The 16928-nt window shown below is 45.6% G+C and overlaps 1 protein-coding gene across 1 annotated transcript in view; it reads right to left on the reverse strand.

Moving 5' to 3' along the window:
- Nucleotides 1–16928, reverse strand: part of ABCD2 (ATP binding cassette subfamily D member 2) — a 77192-nt gene that overhangs the window by 19795 nt on the left and 40469 nt on the right. The gene's annotated exons all lie outside the window — the stretch shown is intronic.

Below are 16928 nucleotides of genomic sequence, written 5' to 3' on the forward strand. Positions count from 1 at the left end.
ATTCTTCCTAAGAGTGGGGGGTCCACGAGACCTGCCCCCCACCCCTGCCCCTCTTCTTCCCCCCGAGGCCCAAGAACAGCCCCTGGCCCATGTTCTCTCCCCCCAGGTCACCCACCCAGGGCAGGTGGAGGGTCTGTGGCTCCTCAGAGTGGCCCACGCAGTTCTTACCCCAACCCAGCTCAGCCTGGGGGCGGGGCCTCAGTGGCCAAAGAGCCACAGCCAGGCCATGGTAAGAGCCATCTGGGCAGCTGTGGGGGGCCACAGACCTTCCATCTGCCCTGGGCAGAGGACACGGGAGGCAGGACATGGGCCAGGGGCTGCTCTTGGGTCCCCCCATCCTGGGCAGGTGGAGGGTCCATGGCTCCTCACAGCTACCCGGGCTGCTCTTTCCAGAGCCGGGCTCCAGCTTCTGGCCTGGCTGGGGGTTGGAGCCTTGGGGGGGAAGAGGAGGGGCAGGGGCCTGGGCCTGTGGAGAAAAGTGGATGGGCCAGGCCCGTCTACTTTGAAAAGTGGGAGGGCCATGGCCCCTTGGCCCCCATAGCCCCAGGCATAACTCAGACAGCTGTGGACACCTGAGCTAGTGCTGACTCTTTGGAGTGGCCTAGGGGCAGGTGCCAGTGCTGCCCAGAATCTCTGCAATGCTTTGGTCAAGGGTTGCCAACCCTCCCTGATTGGCATCAATCTCCAGGTGACTACTGAAAGCAATCTTGGAGATTTTAATAGGATATTTTAAGAAAATAAATTGATATAATGAATGCACATAATTCAGACAGAAGTTCATTCATTGTTAAAACATAACGGTGTCATCTCACTGTGTTTTTCCTTCCCTTGGCAGCGTAATGACATAATACGTAATGTAAACCGGGAGTACTACCATAACTGCGCACATGTACACTCTTAAAAGTTGCCTGTTTTTTCACTGCATTTCCCCACTGAGCACTAGAAAAATTACATTACCTATTTAGCTAATAGTTCAAAACAAAAACCCAAAACATAAACGACAGTGGTGAGGGGACAGTCGAACAGTGGCTCAGTGAAAAAGAAAAAGTATTTTTGCTGTTTTAATGACCAATGGTGCAAAGAACATGCATTCAAAAACTGGCTTCACAAAATTGACATGGTTGCAGCAGAATGCATTCTGTGCTGGCAGCTTTAAGGTAAAAACATAAAATTTAATTATAATTAATTAAGTATGAAGGTTTAAAGTTTCAAGCTATTCCTTGTTGTTGCTCTGTAGCTAGCTTGATATTGTGAATGGGTTAAACAGTACAATTAAAGACATTACATCATGTTGGGAAAAAAATTCTCCCATAATAGCTTCAGTCAGAGTTGGCAGAGTGTGGCCCCACCACTCCCATTCCCCCCATACCCCTTAAGCTTGGATTTATACGGCGGTTCTCAGAGAACAGCCTTACAATTGTCTCTGCAGTGCCTATGTTGGGAGAATCCTCCCCTACATGGATTACTAGCGTTCAGGGCCCTTTTATGCTGCTCCTTCAATTTTATCTGGTGTAAAGGAGCTGGAGCAGGGGTGAGGATCTCACCCCATATCATGGGTGTAGCTATGGATGGGCTATGGCCCACCCAATTAGCACCCAGAGCCACCCAAATCTGAGCCTGTGGAAATGCCAAACTTAAGTAAATTTATTAACATGCTTTTAAAAGATGTATTTATTTTAACCATGCACCCTGAAGGCAGCAGCTCAGATATTGAACAAATATGCTATTTTTAAAATATGTAGTAGACTTTGGCCAATCAAAGACAAAATTACTGTGATGCAATATTTGGGTGGGATCTTCCCTCTTATATAACAAATTATGTGCAAGCAGCATTTCACTGAAAGGTTGTGGCCATGTGGTGCAAATCTGTTAGAAGTTCCAACTGTTTCCATATACCAACTTTATTTTACATGTACAAACTGAAGAAACTTAAGGTCTAATATAAATGATTTGCTCTGATTTCAGACCTTTATTCACTGCTTGTCCACTATAAGTAGGGGCCCACCCAAATTTCCATTTCTAGATATAACATTGCCACACATGTACAAATGCAACCATCAGATTTGTGTTTCGTATGTACTTGTTACAATAACATTTGAAGACTAAAGGAAAATTACATAACATGTTGAAAGGACAAGTATTTTCTTATGACTTGTTTATTTTTGATTCGTCACTGACAGAGTCTTAAAATACCCATTCTGTTTTTGGAGTGCTGCCCATTCTGATTAAGGAAAGTACTTATGCATGTGCCTAAGTTTAAGCACAAGGGTGGTATTCTTGACCTCAGTGGGACTGAGTCAGGTGCTTAAGTATCTTCCTGAATCAGGGCTATAATTGTTTATTGCAGGCATCTATACAAGTCCCATCACTGTACAATTTGGCTGCACTGATTGTTGCTTAGGAATGAGGCAAAACAATTCCCATTTGGAAGAAGTTGTCATACAGAAAACGAGAAGCAGAAAATATTGATTTTCCCCCCACTATAGTGACTTATGAAGAGCAAGCTGATATAGAACCTACTGCCCACTGGTATTTCCTCTCATAAGCACAGCGATGATAACAGTGCTGTTAGCACACTGCAAGGAACAGTCTGTTAGTTAACTAGAATTCCCCAAACAGCTGGGCTCATATGATGATCATATTATATCTACTCAGGTGGCTTAGGTCCAGTCCTGGATCCATTGGGCCAGATCCTTCAGTGCAGCCAAGCTGTGATCAATGCACAGTGGGGCAGGTTAGTAAATATAATTTTGAGCCACCCTGCTTCCAGCCTAAAGGCTGTTCTTTGCTGAGCTGTCCACTGTCTCAAGGATTGCAGCAGTCAGGGATGCCTGGTGACAGGTCCATGCAGGCCAGGTCTCTTTGCTGGGGGACCAGGATAGGTGGCATCGGTTCTGTTCTGGGGAATCCTCAGCAGACTGTATCCACTGGGTTTGTGCTACCAGAGGATTGCAAAGCCCAAGATCTGACCCTTTGACTTCAATGGTACTCAGATTAAAAAACCTTCATTATTCTGTCTGTAATGAGTTTCTTCAGTTGGTTGCCTTAGTACTGAGGCAAGGCTCATCTACCTCTAGTTCCTGGAACCAACCTGGGCTTCATTCAAAAACATTTACTGCCTTGTATAGACACTGGTACAGATTAGATTGATATTAATTGGGCCATATTGTCCTAGCAAATGCACTTGTAGAGGGCTGATATCCCCCTGCCTGCCTATCACCATCTTCTGCTCTCTGGGATGTTGTTGACGCACCCTGTGGGTGATCTATGAGATATTTGGGCGTGCAGGCAGGGCCTGCGCAGAATCTAGTGAGCTACAAAACACTGTCCCCTGCATTCTGTGTAGAAATCCTGGAGGAAGTTGTTATAGCTGGGAGCTATATTAAACTCCCTCTGGGTCCTCTTTAGCTGCTGCTGCTGATCTGCCAAAATCAGTACAGTTCCTGTTAGAGCTGTGGTGCCAGAGGCAAGAGGACCCAAAGGAGCGGTGAGGTGGGGCCAGCAGTAGTGAGCTCCAAGTAAACATCCCTTGCCCCTGTGGATTGCTGTTAACTGTTAGTTTTACAGTGCCCAGAAGTGTGGGCAACCCCTTCTCTGCAGACTCCAGGATCTATGGGGCTGGCAAGTCTCACCCAGGCAAACTCCATGGACCCCACATGGCCTTTAAGGAGAAAGTTTACAGAAAGCTGCGAAGTTATTCTTTAAAAGAATTTCTGTCTTCATGGCCTCCTCCCATGGGAGTCTTTTCAGTAGGGGGTGGCCTAACCCACTGATAGGATGACACTGATCAGACCACACTGCAGGGTAAAGGGAAAGAATTTTATGACACTAACAGTTATCAACTTCCAGGACTAAGGCCCTGTATAGTTTTATATTTATTAATGGTATTGGCCTAGGCCTCAGTTGCACTTTCTGTAACAGTGCTGGCAATGGTGTTGTCCTGTTTACACTAGTATAGCAGTTCCCAAACTGTGGGGCGCAATTCCAAATGGGATTGGCCCTCAGCAGATGGGGTCATGGCCATCCCTCATGTGTGGAGGATGCCAGTTTGCCTGGAACAGCGTGACCTTGTGTAACGCTGACAGACCCTAGTCATCGGCGGGCGGGTTTGAACCTGGGACCTCTGAAGCTTAGTGCATGAGCCTCTACTGCATGAGCTGAAAGCCAACTGGCTGTTAGCTAAGGCTGTAGAGCACACTCATTCTTCTCTCTAAGTGGTCTCAGTACCACTAGCTGGGACAGAACACCACACCCAGAAGGTGCGTGGGTTACACTTGCATGTACAGTGTATATGAGCTCACAATGCATGGAGTATATCACTTAAAAATGGCAACCTCCACACAGCGTGATCTCACATGCACTGTAGGTAAAGGTCATGCTGAGAGGACACCACCACGTTGTAGAGCAAAATGGCTAAGTCACATGCGGGTCCCAATCTGGTAGGCCCCCTCAGTGGCATGACCTCACACACACCATATGTACGAGGTCACACTGCTCTTCAAAATGGCATCCTCTGTGCTGTCTGGGGTCATGGGAGGAAATAATTAAAATGGGGTTGTGTCAACAAAAAGTTTGGGAACTGCTATACTAGCATTTAGTGAAAGTTACTGTTTTCAGCACCAGCTCTTTGGAGTGGGGGAGGCAGGGAAATATGAATTGCTGACAACCACTTAGTCATTTTCCTACAAAACCATTGATGGTATTTTCATCCTCTGGATAGAGGACTTAAACTGCCTTATAGGTTTCCACCACAACTTCAACAAGCACCAACCGTCCATTAAACTCTCTCTGGAACACTCCCACACTAGCATCAACTTCCTGGACACGACAATCAGCTTCAACAATGGAACCCTACGGACAACGATATACAAGAAACCCATGGATCACCACACTTATCTTCATATATCCAGTAACCACCTCAAACACACCAAGAAATCTGTTGTCTACAGCCAGGCACTCAGATACCACAGAATTCACTGCAAGGAGAAAGGCCGGGATATACACTTTAACACACTCAAATCCATGTTGACCAAACAAGGACACTCCACCAGAGAAGTGGCTTGTATCATGGAACGGGCAGTCCAAATACTCTGAGAGAACCTGCTTCAATACAGAAAAAAAGCCCCTAGCTGTCACCTACCACACTACACTAGAACCCATATGGGGTATCAAACAGCTACGACGTATACTTGATGGGGACCCCATCTTGAAAGAAATCTTTCCTGAATTCCCCACGTCTGGCCTTCAAACAATCCCCAACCTCTCCAAGCTCTTCATCAGAAGCAAGCTCGCCACAGACCAAGGCACAAAAACTCAAAGCCAGCACCAGACCCTGCCAGAACAATAGATGTAAAACCTGCAGACAAATCTCCACTGTTACAGTGATCAAAACCACCACAACACACCTTTCAAGATCCATGGGTCCTACACATGCCTTTCACAACATGTGGTGCACCTCATCCAGTGCACTACATGCCGAAATAGCAACCATGTGTGTGAAACCATACAATCACTATGCTCTCAAATGAGCTCACACAGGAAAATGATAAAAGACAAAAACACCATGTTAGGATATAGATATTCAGGCCTATCTGTAAAGGCCCATAGTCTAAGAATTTAGGTGTATTCTTATCACTTGGCTAGTTACAGAGATATAAAAGAAAGAATCAAAATCACTGTCTGCGGGTGTAAGGGCCTTCTCTTACCGTGACAGTCTGAGGCGCTGTGCTTAGGCTAAGGCCTTTGGCTAAGTAACAGAGGCAGCCATAAGCTGGGAAGCAACCGGTCACATCCTCACATTCCAAACTAGTCACATTCAAAGAAGGTGCTATTGGGCTGTTAGGAATACAATCCTGTCCTGATAGTGCCTATCACCTCCAGAGAAAGGGAAGTGCCTAGAAAATGTAAAAGGAAACTTAGTTTGATAGCATCTTGTCTGGCAAGAACTCACTTATCAATAGCTGGGATGTGAAATCCTCACTTCTGTATTGTTTTGTCATTGTCGTTCCCACTTTGTGATGAAGTGAGCTGTAGCTCACGAAAGCTCATGCTCAAATAAACTGGTTAGTCTCTAAGGTGCCACAAGTACTCCTTTTCTTTTTTCTTTTTACGAATACAGACTAACACGGCTGTTACTCTGAAACCTGTCACTTTGCTATTGTTTGTCTGTATAATCTCTGTCTGGTTCTGTGATTGTTTCTGTCTGCTGTATAATTAATTTTGCTGGGTGTAAACTAATTAAGGTGGTGGGATATAATTGGTTACATAATCATGTTACAATATGTTAGGATTGGTTAGTTAAATTTCAGGAAAATGCTTGGTTAAGGTATAGCTAAGCAGAACTCAAGTTTTACTATATAGTCTGCAGTCAATCAGGAAGTGGGGGGGGGCGGGAACAGGGAATGGGGGTGGGGAAACTGGAATCATGTTTGGCTAAGGGCAGGAATGGGAACAGGGACACAGGTGGTGTCAGAGCTGGGAAGGGGGACACGAGGGAAGGAAACTAGAATCGTGCTTGCTGGAAGTTCAGCCCAATAAACATTGAATTGTTTGCACCTTTGGACTTCGGGTATTGTTGCTCTCTGTTCATGCGAGAAGGACCAGGGAAGTAAGTGGGTGAAGGAATAAGCCCCCTAACACACCACATCACCTGTGGGTGAACACTTCACAAAGTGATCATCACTCTGTCTGACCTATCAGTTCTCATCCTCAAAAGGAAACCTGCACAACACTTTCAAAAGACTAGTCCGGGAGCTTAAATTCATTACTCTGCTAGACACCAAAAATCGTCAACTGAACAGACACTGGATTTATGGCTTATTACAACAATTGGTTACCCACTAACCAAAGATGAAAGTAAGCCAGTATGGGCTGGTACAGCATACTGGTAAGAAAGTAGCCACCGGTAAGGGCCGGTACACAGCCGATGTTAAAGCGCTGCCGTGGTGGGGAGGGGACGGACATGGCGATGATGGGGGGGCAAAAGGGGCAGCTGCCCCAGGACCCAGCGATTTAAAAGGGCCCAGGACTCCCAGCAGCGGCCGGAGCCCCAGGCCCTTTAAATCACTGCCAGAGCTCCGGGGTAGCAGTGACGGTGGCCGATAGCCCAGCGCTACGGCAGCGGTTTAAAGGGCCTGGGGCTCTTGGCTGCCGCCAGCGCCCTGAGCCCTTTAAATTGCCACTGGAGCCGCAGGTGGCACAGGCCAGGCAGTGCTGAAGGGCTGGCTGGGGGAGTCTGGCCCCAGCCCTGCCCCTTCCATTCGAGGTTCCACCCCTTCCAGGAGCCCAGAGCCACCCCCACCCCCACCTTGCCCAGGACCCCGGCTGCCCTGTGTACCAGTAAGTACCAATGAAGTAAGCTGTAGCTCAAATAAATTTGTTAGTCTCTAAGGTGCCACAAGTACTCCTTTTCTTTAAGTTCTTTAAGCTACTTTCACCCCTGCCACTAACCCCCTCTTTTTGTCCTATAACTGCAGAGGTGTTAACAGGTCACTCTAGCTTGAATAGTCCATTATAATATGTGCTAACTACTGCTGAATTGGAATTAATTTGCAAACTGGATACAATTAACTTAGGCTTGAATAAAGACTGGGAGTGGATGGGTCATTACACAAAGTAAAACTATTTCCCCATGTTTATTCCTCCCCCCACCCCCGCTGTTCCTCACAGGTTCTTGTCAATTGCTGGAAATGGCCCACCTTGATTTTCCCCCTCCTCTCTCCTGCTGGTAATAGCTCAACTTACCCGATCACTCTCATTACAGTGTGTATGGTAACACCCATTGTTTCATGTTCTCTGTGTATATAAATCTCCCCACTGTATTTTCCACTGAATGCATCCGATGAAGTGAGCTGTAGCTCACGAAAGCTTATGCTCAAATAAATTGGTTAGTCTCTAAGGTGCCACAAGTCCTCCTTTTCTTTTCACTTACACTAAATAATCTGTTCCAATTTGCATTTTCCTGTGAAGCTGGGAGTTCCTTTCTCAGACTTGAAGAAGAGCTCTGTGTGACTCAAAAGCTTGTCTCTCTCACCAACAGAAGTTGGTCCAATAAAAGATATTGCCTGACCCACCTTGTCTCTAATATCCTGGGACCGACACAGCTACAACTACACTGCATACAATGAAAGAGATAGTTAACTTATGCATTTATTTGACTATTATGTAACAAATTAATTAAAACAATATATAAGTTTCCTAAGTAATATTGTGTTACACTTGTATTGCACCTTCCATTTCACCATCCCAAAGCAGTTCCTGGAATTATTTTACCCACTCCTGAAATGCAACCATCTCTGGGGTTGAACACATCAACAGTACCGGGGCACAGCAACAGAACCCTATAGTTTAGATCAAGAAGTGAACAAGAAAGTTAATTAATTGAAAGTGCAGGGAGGATTTAGGTAGGTAGAATATAATTAGCCAAACTATATATATGGCTAGGACACTGGGGATAATACTCTAATCTTGCAAATAATGCCAAGGGATCTTTAATGACCACAAGTTCTCAGGGCTTCAGTTTCAACTCACACCTGAATGACTGCATTCCACACCAGGACACTGATCTCAAAACATCTACAGTCTAAGTTTTACACTATGCATGAGGGTGATGAAATCTTAGAGAGGGGACAGGATGAGGAAGAACAAAAGATGCAGCAACATGATTACATGGTTACTCAGTTTAGACACATCTTCATTTTTTAAAAAAAATACTGCTTGCATTACTGTTATGCACAGCTCAAAAAGACACTGTAATGGCTACTGATCTCTCCAATCACAGCGTTAGCATATAGCTGCTGTGTTACCAAAGGAGGAGTAATGCTGGTCCATAAGGTATGACAGGATAGAAAGGCTTTACTCCAGTCCGACTGTACTAGCATTTTCTAAGTCACTGTCTTGAAGTGTGGAGGGCCTTGTCAGCATAGGTGTTGTCAGGGTAGCAGGTAAAGAAAATCCATGTTTGGATGCCTGGAAATTCCGATTCCAAACCAGAAAAAAACCAACCCATATCTTCAATACCACATTTAAAAATACTTCCTGAATGTATTCAGGTTTTTTGTTTTTGCTTTACATGGAAGTTCAAAACAGTTTAAGGTAAGATGTGCTTATAGAATGGATTAAGTATTCTAAACAACCACAATCTTACCACAGAAAATTATTGTGATTATTGATAATTTCTGAGATAATCTGAATGGTTCACAGTCCTAATTAAAAGCAGCATGCAGTAATTAATGCACTTAAAGTATATTTTAATTAAGTGGCTTGTACTGGAGTGTGACAGAGCTCATTCCAAAGGAAAAGCTAGAGCATGCAGGAGACCTGATTTCAGAAGTGATCAAGATTACTTTACCTTTATTGGCAGGAGCTGCAACCGTCACAGAAATGCTCCATCTTGTACGGGGAAGAGGCAAAAGCAGCACAATTTGCATCATTCTGTCACAACTCTGTGCAGCTGACTCAGATTGATATAATCTTGGATGCGTTGGCTAGCCATACGCCATCCATGAGTGATTGCAACTGTGACATCAAATGCGGGCTGTTGCTCAGAAGGAAGGATTGGGTTATACAGGAAAAATAAAGGGGATGTAAAAGCCCAATAAACCCCGCCCGGATTGACGTAGGTTTAAAGTTTCTGCCTCAGGATGGTAAGAGACCCCCTTAACATAGGGGTAGGGCAGGGAGAGACTATGCTGGGATCTCAGTAAAAGAATTACGGGTGGGATTTTTCAACAGAGTTCAGCATTGGCTTAACTCCACTCCCTAGTGAAATCTAGTATAAAACTCCCACTGATTTCACTGGAAAAAAGAAAAAAGAAAAGGAGTACTTGTGGCACCTTAGAGACTAACCAGTTTATTTGAGCATGAGCTTTCGTGAGCTACAGCTCACTTCATCGGATGCATAGCATATCGTGGAAACTGCAGAAGACATTATATACACACAGAGACCATGAAACAAAACTTCCTCCCACCCCACTGTCCTGCTGCTAACAGCTTATCTAAAGTGATCATCAAGTGATCATCAAGGAAGGCCATTTCCAGCACAAATCAAGGTTTTCTCACTCTTCCCCCCCCCCCCCCCACACACACACAGACACACATACAAACTCACTCTCCTGCTGGTAATAGCCCATCCCTCTTTGAAACCTCTCTTTATAATGCGCATGATAATCAAGGTGGGTCATTTCCAGCACTAATCCAGGTTTTCTCACCACCACCCCCCCACACACACACCCCCCCTCCAAAAACCACACACACAAACTCACTCTCCTGCTGGCAATAGCTCATCTTACAATGTGCACAGCAATAATCCAAGTTTAACCAGAACGTCTTGGGGGGGGGGGGTTTGTAGGAAAAAAACAAGGGGAGATAGGCTACCTTGCATAATGACTTAGCCACTCCCAGTCTCTATTCAAGCCCAAATTAATAGTATCCAATTTGCAAATGAATTCCAATTCAGCAGTTTCTCGCTGGAGTCTGGATTTGAAGTTTTTTTGCTTTAAGATAGCGACCCTCATGTCTGTGATTGCGTGACCAGAGAGATTGAAGTGTTCTCCGACTGGTTTATGAATGTTATAATTCTTAACATCTGATTTGTGTCCATTTATTCTTTTACGTAGAGACTGTCCAGTTTGACCAATGTACATGGCAGAGGGGCATTGCTGGCACATGATGGCATATATCACATTGGTGGATGTGCAGGTGAACGAGCCTCTGATAGTGTGGCTGATGTTGTTAGGCCCTGTGATGGTGTTCCCTGAATAGATATGTGGGCACAGTTGGCAACGGGCTTTGTTGCAAGGATAGGTTCCTGGGTTAGTGGTTCTGTTGTGTGGTATGTGGTTGTTGGTGAGTATTCGCTTCAGGTTGGGGGGCTGTCTGTAGGCAAGGACTGGCCTGTCTCCCAAGATTTGTGAGAGTGTTGGGTCATCCTTCAGGATAGGTTGTAGATCCTTAATAATGCGTTGGAGGGGTTTTAGTTGGGGGCTGAAGGTGACGGCTAGTGGCGTTCTGTTATTTTCTTTGTTAGGCCTGTCCTGTAGTAGGTGACTTCTGGGAACTCTTCTGGCTCTATCAATCTGTTTCTTCACTTCCGCAGGTGGGTATTGTAGTTGTAAGAATGCTTGATAGAGATCTTATAGGTGTTTGTCTCTGTCTGAGGGGTTGGAGCAAATGCGGTTGTATCGCAGAGCTTGGCTGTAGACGATGGATTGCCACAAGTACTCCTTTTCTTTTTTCTTTTTACGAATACAGACTAACACGGCTGTTACTCTGAAACCTGTCATTATGCAAGGCACTGCATTTAGCCGCATGGAGTGGAAATCTATCAACTGCATGAAAAAACTTGTACAGATACAGACAGACATCATCTTCCTTTCCAAATGCAAACAGATGGACATCGTACCAAAAGGACTGAAGGTAAAAAATCCATTACAATCTACATACCACACAGACTATGCTGACAGCTTGTGCCACACGCTCTCAAAGAAACTGCGGAATCACCTGATCAACATCCTCTACAGCAAACAGGGAAAGATTAAGAATGAGCTCTCAAAAATGGATACTCTCATAAAAAACCAACCTTCCACACAAACTTCCTCGTGGCTGGATTTTACTAAAACTAGACAAGCCATTTACAACGCACACTTTACTTCTCTACAAAAGAAAAAGGACACTAAACTTTCTAAACTACTACAGGCTACAAGGGGCCACAGCAATGGTCCCCTCAACCCACCCAGCAATATTGTTAACCTATCCAACTATACTCTCAGCCCAGCAGAAGCAGCTGTCCTATCTCGGGGTCTCTCCTTCTGCCCCTCCACCCCCTCGAACATGATACAGTTCTGTGGTGACCTAGAATCCTATTTTCGACGTCTCCGACTCAAGGAATATTTCCAAGATACCTCTGAACAACATAATGATCCACAGAGGCCTGCCTACCAACATTACAAAAAGAAGGATTCTAGGTGGACTCCTCCTGAAGGTCGAAACAGCAGACTGGACTTCTACATAGAGTGCTTCCGCCGACGTGCACGGGCTGAAATTGTGGAAAAGCAGCATCACTTGCCCCATAACCTCAGCCGTGCAGAACACAATGCCATCCACAGCCTCAGAAACAACTCTGACATCATAATCAAAAAGGCTGACAAAGGAGATGCTGTTGTCATCATGAATAGGTCGGAATATGAACAAGAGGCTGCTCGGCAGCTCTCCAAAACCACTTTCTACAAGCCATTACCCTCTGATCCCACTGAGAGTTACCAAAAGCATCTACAGCATTTGCTCAAGAAACTTCCTGAAAAAGCGCAAGATCAAATCCGCACAGACACACCCCTGGAACCCCGACCTGGGATATTCTATCTACTACCCAAGATCCATAAACCTGGAAATCCTGGACGCCCCATCATCTCAGGCATTGGCACCCTGACAGCAGGATTGTCCGGCTATGTAGACTCACTCCTCAGGCCCTACGCTACCAGCACTCCCAGCTACCTTCGAGACACCACTGACTTCCTGAGGAAACTACAATCCATTGGTGATCTTCCTGATAACACCATCCTGGCCACTATGGATGTAGAAGCCCTCTACACCAACATTCCACACAAAGATGGACTACAAGCCATCAAGAACACTATCCCCGATAATGTCACGGCTAACCTGGTGGCTGAACTTTGTGACTTTGTCCTTACCCATAACTATTTTACATTTGGGGACAATGTATACCTTCAGATCAGCGGCACTGCTATGGGTACCCGCATGGTCCCACAGTATGCCAACATTTTTATGGCTGATTTAGAACAACGCTTCCTCAGCTCTCGTCCCCTAACGCCCCTACTTTACTTGCGCTATATTGATGACATCTTCATCATCTGGACCCATGGAAAAGAAGCCCTTGAGGAATTCCACCATGATTTCAACAATTTCCATCCCACCATCAACCTCAGCCTGGTCCAGTCCACACATGAGATCCACTTCCTGGACACTACAGTGCTAATAAACGATGGTCACATCAACACCACCCTATACCGGAAACCTACTGACCGCTATTCCTACCTACATGCCTCCAGCTTTCACCCTGACCACACCACACGATCCATCGTCTACAGCCAAGCTCTGCGATACAACCGCATTTGCTCCAACCCCTCAGACAGAGACAAACACCTATAAGATCTCTATCAAGCATTCTTACAACTACAATACCCACCTGCGGAAGTGAAGAAACAGATTGATAGAGCCAGAAGAGTTCCCAGAAGTCACCTACTACAGGACAGGCCTAACAAAGAAAATAACAGAACGCCACTAGCCGTCACCTTCAGCCCCCAACTAAAACCCCTCCAATGCATTATTAAGGATCTACAACCTATCCTGAAGGATGACCCAACACTCTCACAAATCTTGGGAGAAAGGCCAGTCCTTGCCTACAGACAGCCCCCCAACCTGAAGCGAATACTCACCAACAACCACATACCACACAACAGAACCACTAACCCAGGAACCTATCCTTGCAACAAAGCCCGTTGCCAACTGTGCCCACATATCTATTCAGGGAACACCATCACAGGGCCTAACAACATCAGCCACACTATCAGAGGCTCGTTCACCTGCACATCCACCAATGTGATATATGCCATCATGTGCCAGCAATGCCCCTCTGCCATGTACATTGGTCAAACTGGACAGTCTCTACGTAAAAGAATAAATGGACACAAATCAGATGTTAAGAATTATAACATTCATAAACCAGTCGGAGAACACTTCAATCTCTCTGGTCACGCAATCACAGACATGAGGGTCGCTATCTTAAAGCAAAAAAACTTCAAATCCAGACTCCAGCGAGAAACTGCTGAATTGGAATTCATTTGCAAATTGGATACTATTAATTTGGGCTTGAATAGAGACTGGGAGTGGCTAAGTCATTATGCAAGGTAGCCTATCTCCCCTTGTTTTTTTCCTACAAACCCCCCCCCCCCCCAAGACGTTCTGGTTAAACTTGGATTATTGCTGTGCACATTGTAAGATGAGCTATTGCCAGCAGGAGAGTGAGTTTGTGTGTGTGGTTTTTGGAGGGGGTGTGTGTGTGGGGGGGGGGGGGTGAGAAAACCTGGATTAGTGCTGGAAATGACCCACCTTGATTATCATGCTCATTATAAAGAGAGGTTTCAAAGAGGGATGGGCTATTACCAGCAGGAGAGTGAGTTTGTATGTGTGTCTGTGTGTGTGTGTGGGGGGGGGGGGGGAAGAGTGAGAAAACCTTGATTTGTGCTGGAAATGGCCTTCCTTGATGATCACTTGATGATCACTTTAGATAAGCTGTTAGCAGCAGGACAGTGGGGTGGGAGGAAGTTTTGTTTCATGGTCTCTGTGTGTATATAATGTCTTCTGCAGTTTCCACGATATGCTATGCATCCGATGAAGTGAGCTGTAGCTCACGAAAGCTCATGCTCAAATAAACTGGTTAGTCTCTAAGGTGCCACAAGTACTCCTTTTCTTTTTTCTTTTTACGAATACAGACTAACACGGCTGTTACTCTGAAACCTGATTTCACTGGGAGGCCCAGACCCACAAAGGTACTTAGGCACCTAAACCCCAGACTCAGGTGCCTAAATCTCAGATTTAAATCTCTGAGATTTACGCATCTAAGCCCCAATTTGGGCTCCACTGCAATCCATAAAACTCCTGTTGAACTCTGTAGGTGCCTAAACTCACGCAGTGAGCAAATTTTCCACGGTAAAAGTTCCCTCAGTGCCTATGCTCCTGCCTCTGGGCATGTGCACTGCTGCCTCCCTCTAGGCATCTGCCTGTGCCCCATAGTGAGCCACAAACTGGGAGAAGACAGCTGTTCATCCTCCTAAGTCACACGCAGAGCCCAGTCTGGTTGGCCTTCTCAGTGGCAGCCTACCAGATCAGATCTATTCAAAAGCAGGCTGGAAGAGGTGGTGGTGCTGCTGACCTTAGAACTTTATCCCAGGGATTTGAGTACTCGCCAGGAATGTGGAAGACCCAGGTTCAATTTCCCCCTCGTTCCCAGAGAGGGAAAAAGTATATGAATATGGGTCTCGCACCTCTCAGGAGGTTGCTCTCACCACCGAAATATTTTGACACGGGATTCCCTCGATCTCTCATGTTGAAGGTGTTCTTCTGTGGATAAATAATGAAGCAGTAATTGGAGGAGGGGGACTGGCCCGAGGGTCTCCCACTTCCCAGGTGTGTGCTCTAACCACTGGACTACAGAGTCATTTTCTCTGTCTCTCTGACCCGAAGTCTCTAAGGGCCCAGTCCCCCTGCTCCATTCGCTCTTTATCCACAGTGGAATGGCTTCATCGAGAGAGACTGAAAGAGCACCACATCAGAATTTCCCATGGCTCACTGGTGACAGCACACTCACGAGAAGTGGGAGACCCCTGTTCCAATCTCCCCCCTCGAGGGGTGGGGGAGAGGAATTGAACCTGGATCTCTCACATTCCAGGTGAATACTCTAACCACTGGGCTAAAACTTGTAAGGTGTGCATCACCTCCTCCTCCAGCTGTTTTGTGGTTGCCACTTGTGAATCACTAAGCAGAGAGGGGCAGGGTTTAGCACACACCTTTGACATCAGTATCTCCCATTGGCTAGCTTAGGCAGCTCCCCACCAGAGTGCTGTCTTTTGTGGATTGCATTCTACGGTGCCTATCTCTCCCCATTCATTGTACAGGGAGCCCAGGTGCCTAAGTCAGGCTTTGTGGGACACAGTGTTGTTCCTGTGATTTTATAGGTGCCTAAAGTTAAGCATTGTAGCGCTAAGCATTACAGCATCTAAATCCCTTTGTGAATCTGGGCCAGAGCACATTAGAAAATCCCAGCCTACAGCTCTAAAGTAAGGTGATGTCTGTTCCTATTCAACTCTCTGCTGGGACTAATAAGGTGAACAAAGAACAATCACAGCAGCACAACACAACTAAGCTTTTATAAAGTTAGAGAGTCTTGAAAGAACATTAATTATGTTCCACTGCAGACACCAATCCTTGCATAGAAAAACATAGCGCTATTTAAAAAGAAAGTAAGATAGCGGAAATGAAGATTCGTTAAATGGAGTGTTATTTAGAGAACAGTAGTCTTGGTTCATAATATATTTGATTCTACTGTATCTCATTGAAGGGTTTAAGGGCCAGCTAAAGTTTCTACAACCCTTCTGAAGTTATAAATAATTGATCTGTGCTTAAAATATCCGACACTAAACTTTCCTCTCCACACGTACAAAAGCTATCCAAGAACATCTTCTAAATATTTCAGGTAGATCAGTTACCAAAGCTGAACGTAATTAGCTTACACCCACTAACAGTTTACAGGGTATGAAGTATAGAGCACAAAAGATATTTTCTCTCTTGGCGCATATAATTAGAATCTTCTATCAAAGGCAGAAAAATCACAATAATGATTCTGTGCTCTTTCTATAGAAAGTGCAAGCACATTACAGTAGAAAAGAACCTGGGAAGAAATAGTAACCAGGATTGTAAATGCATGCCTTAATTATTACTGATTTGCTGCTACCAATTAGGGGTTCTCAAGCTTCATTGCACCTTGACCCCCTTCTGACAACAACAACAATTACTACATGACACTAGGAGGGGGAACTGAAGCCTGAGCCCACCCAAGTCCTGCTGCCCTGAGTGGAGGGGCCAAAGACAAAGCCAAGGGCATCAGCTCCAGGCAGGAGGTATAACCTGAGCCCTGCTGCCCAGGGCTGGAACCTTCAGACTTCGGCTTTGGCCCCGGGCAGTGAGGCTCAGGCTTCGGCTTCAGCCCCGGGCAGTGAGGCTCAGGCTTCGGCTTCAGACCCGGGCCCTAGCAAGTTTATGCCAGCCCTGGCAACACCGTTAAAACGGGGTCATGACCCACAGTTTTAGATACATTCTTTAACTACCAATTCACCATCACCAAGATCACTTACATT

Source organism: Natator depressus, chromosome 1 (assembly GCF_965152275.1).
Source record: "Natator depressus isolate rNatDep1 chromosome 1, rNatDep2.hap1, whole genome shotgun sequence".
Classification (NCBI taxonomy): Eukaryota; Metazoa; Chordata; order Testudines; family Cheloniidae; genus Natator; species Natator depressus.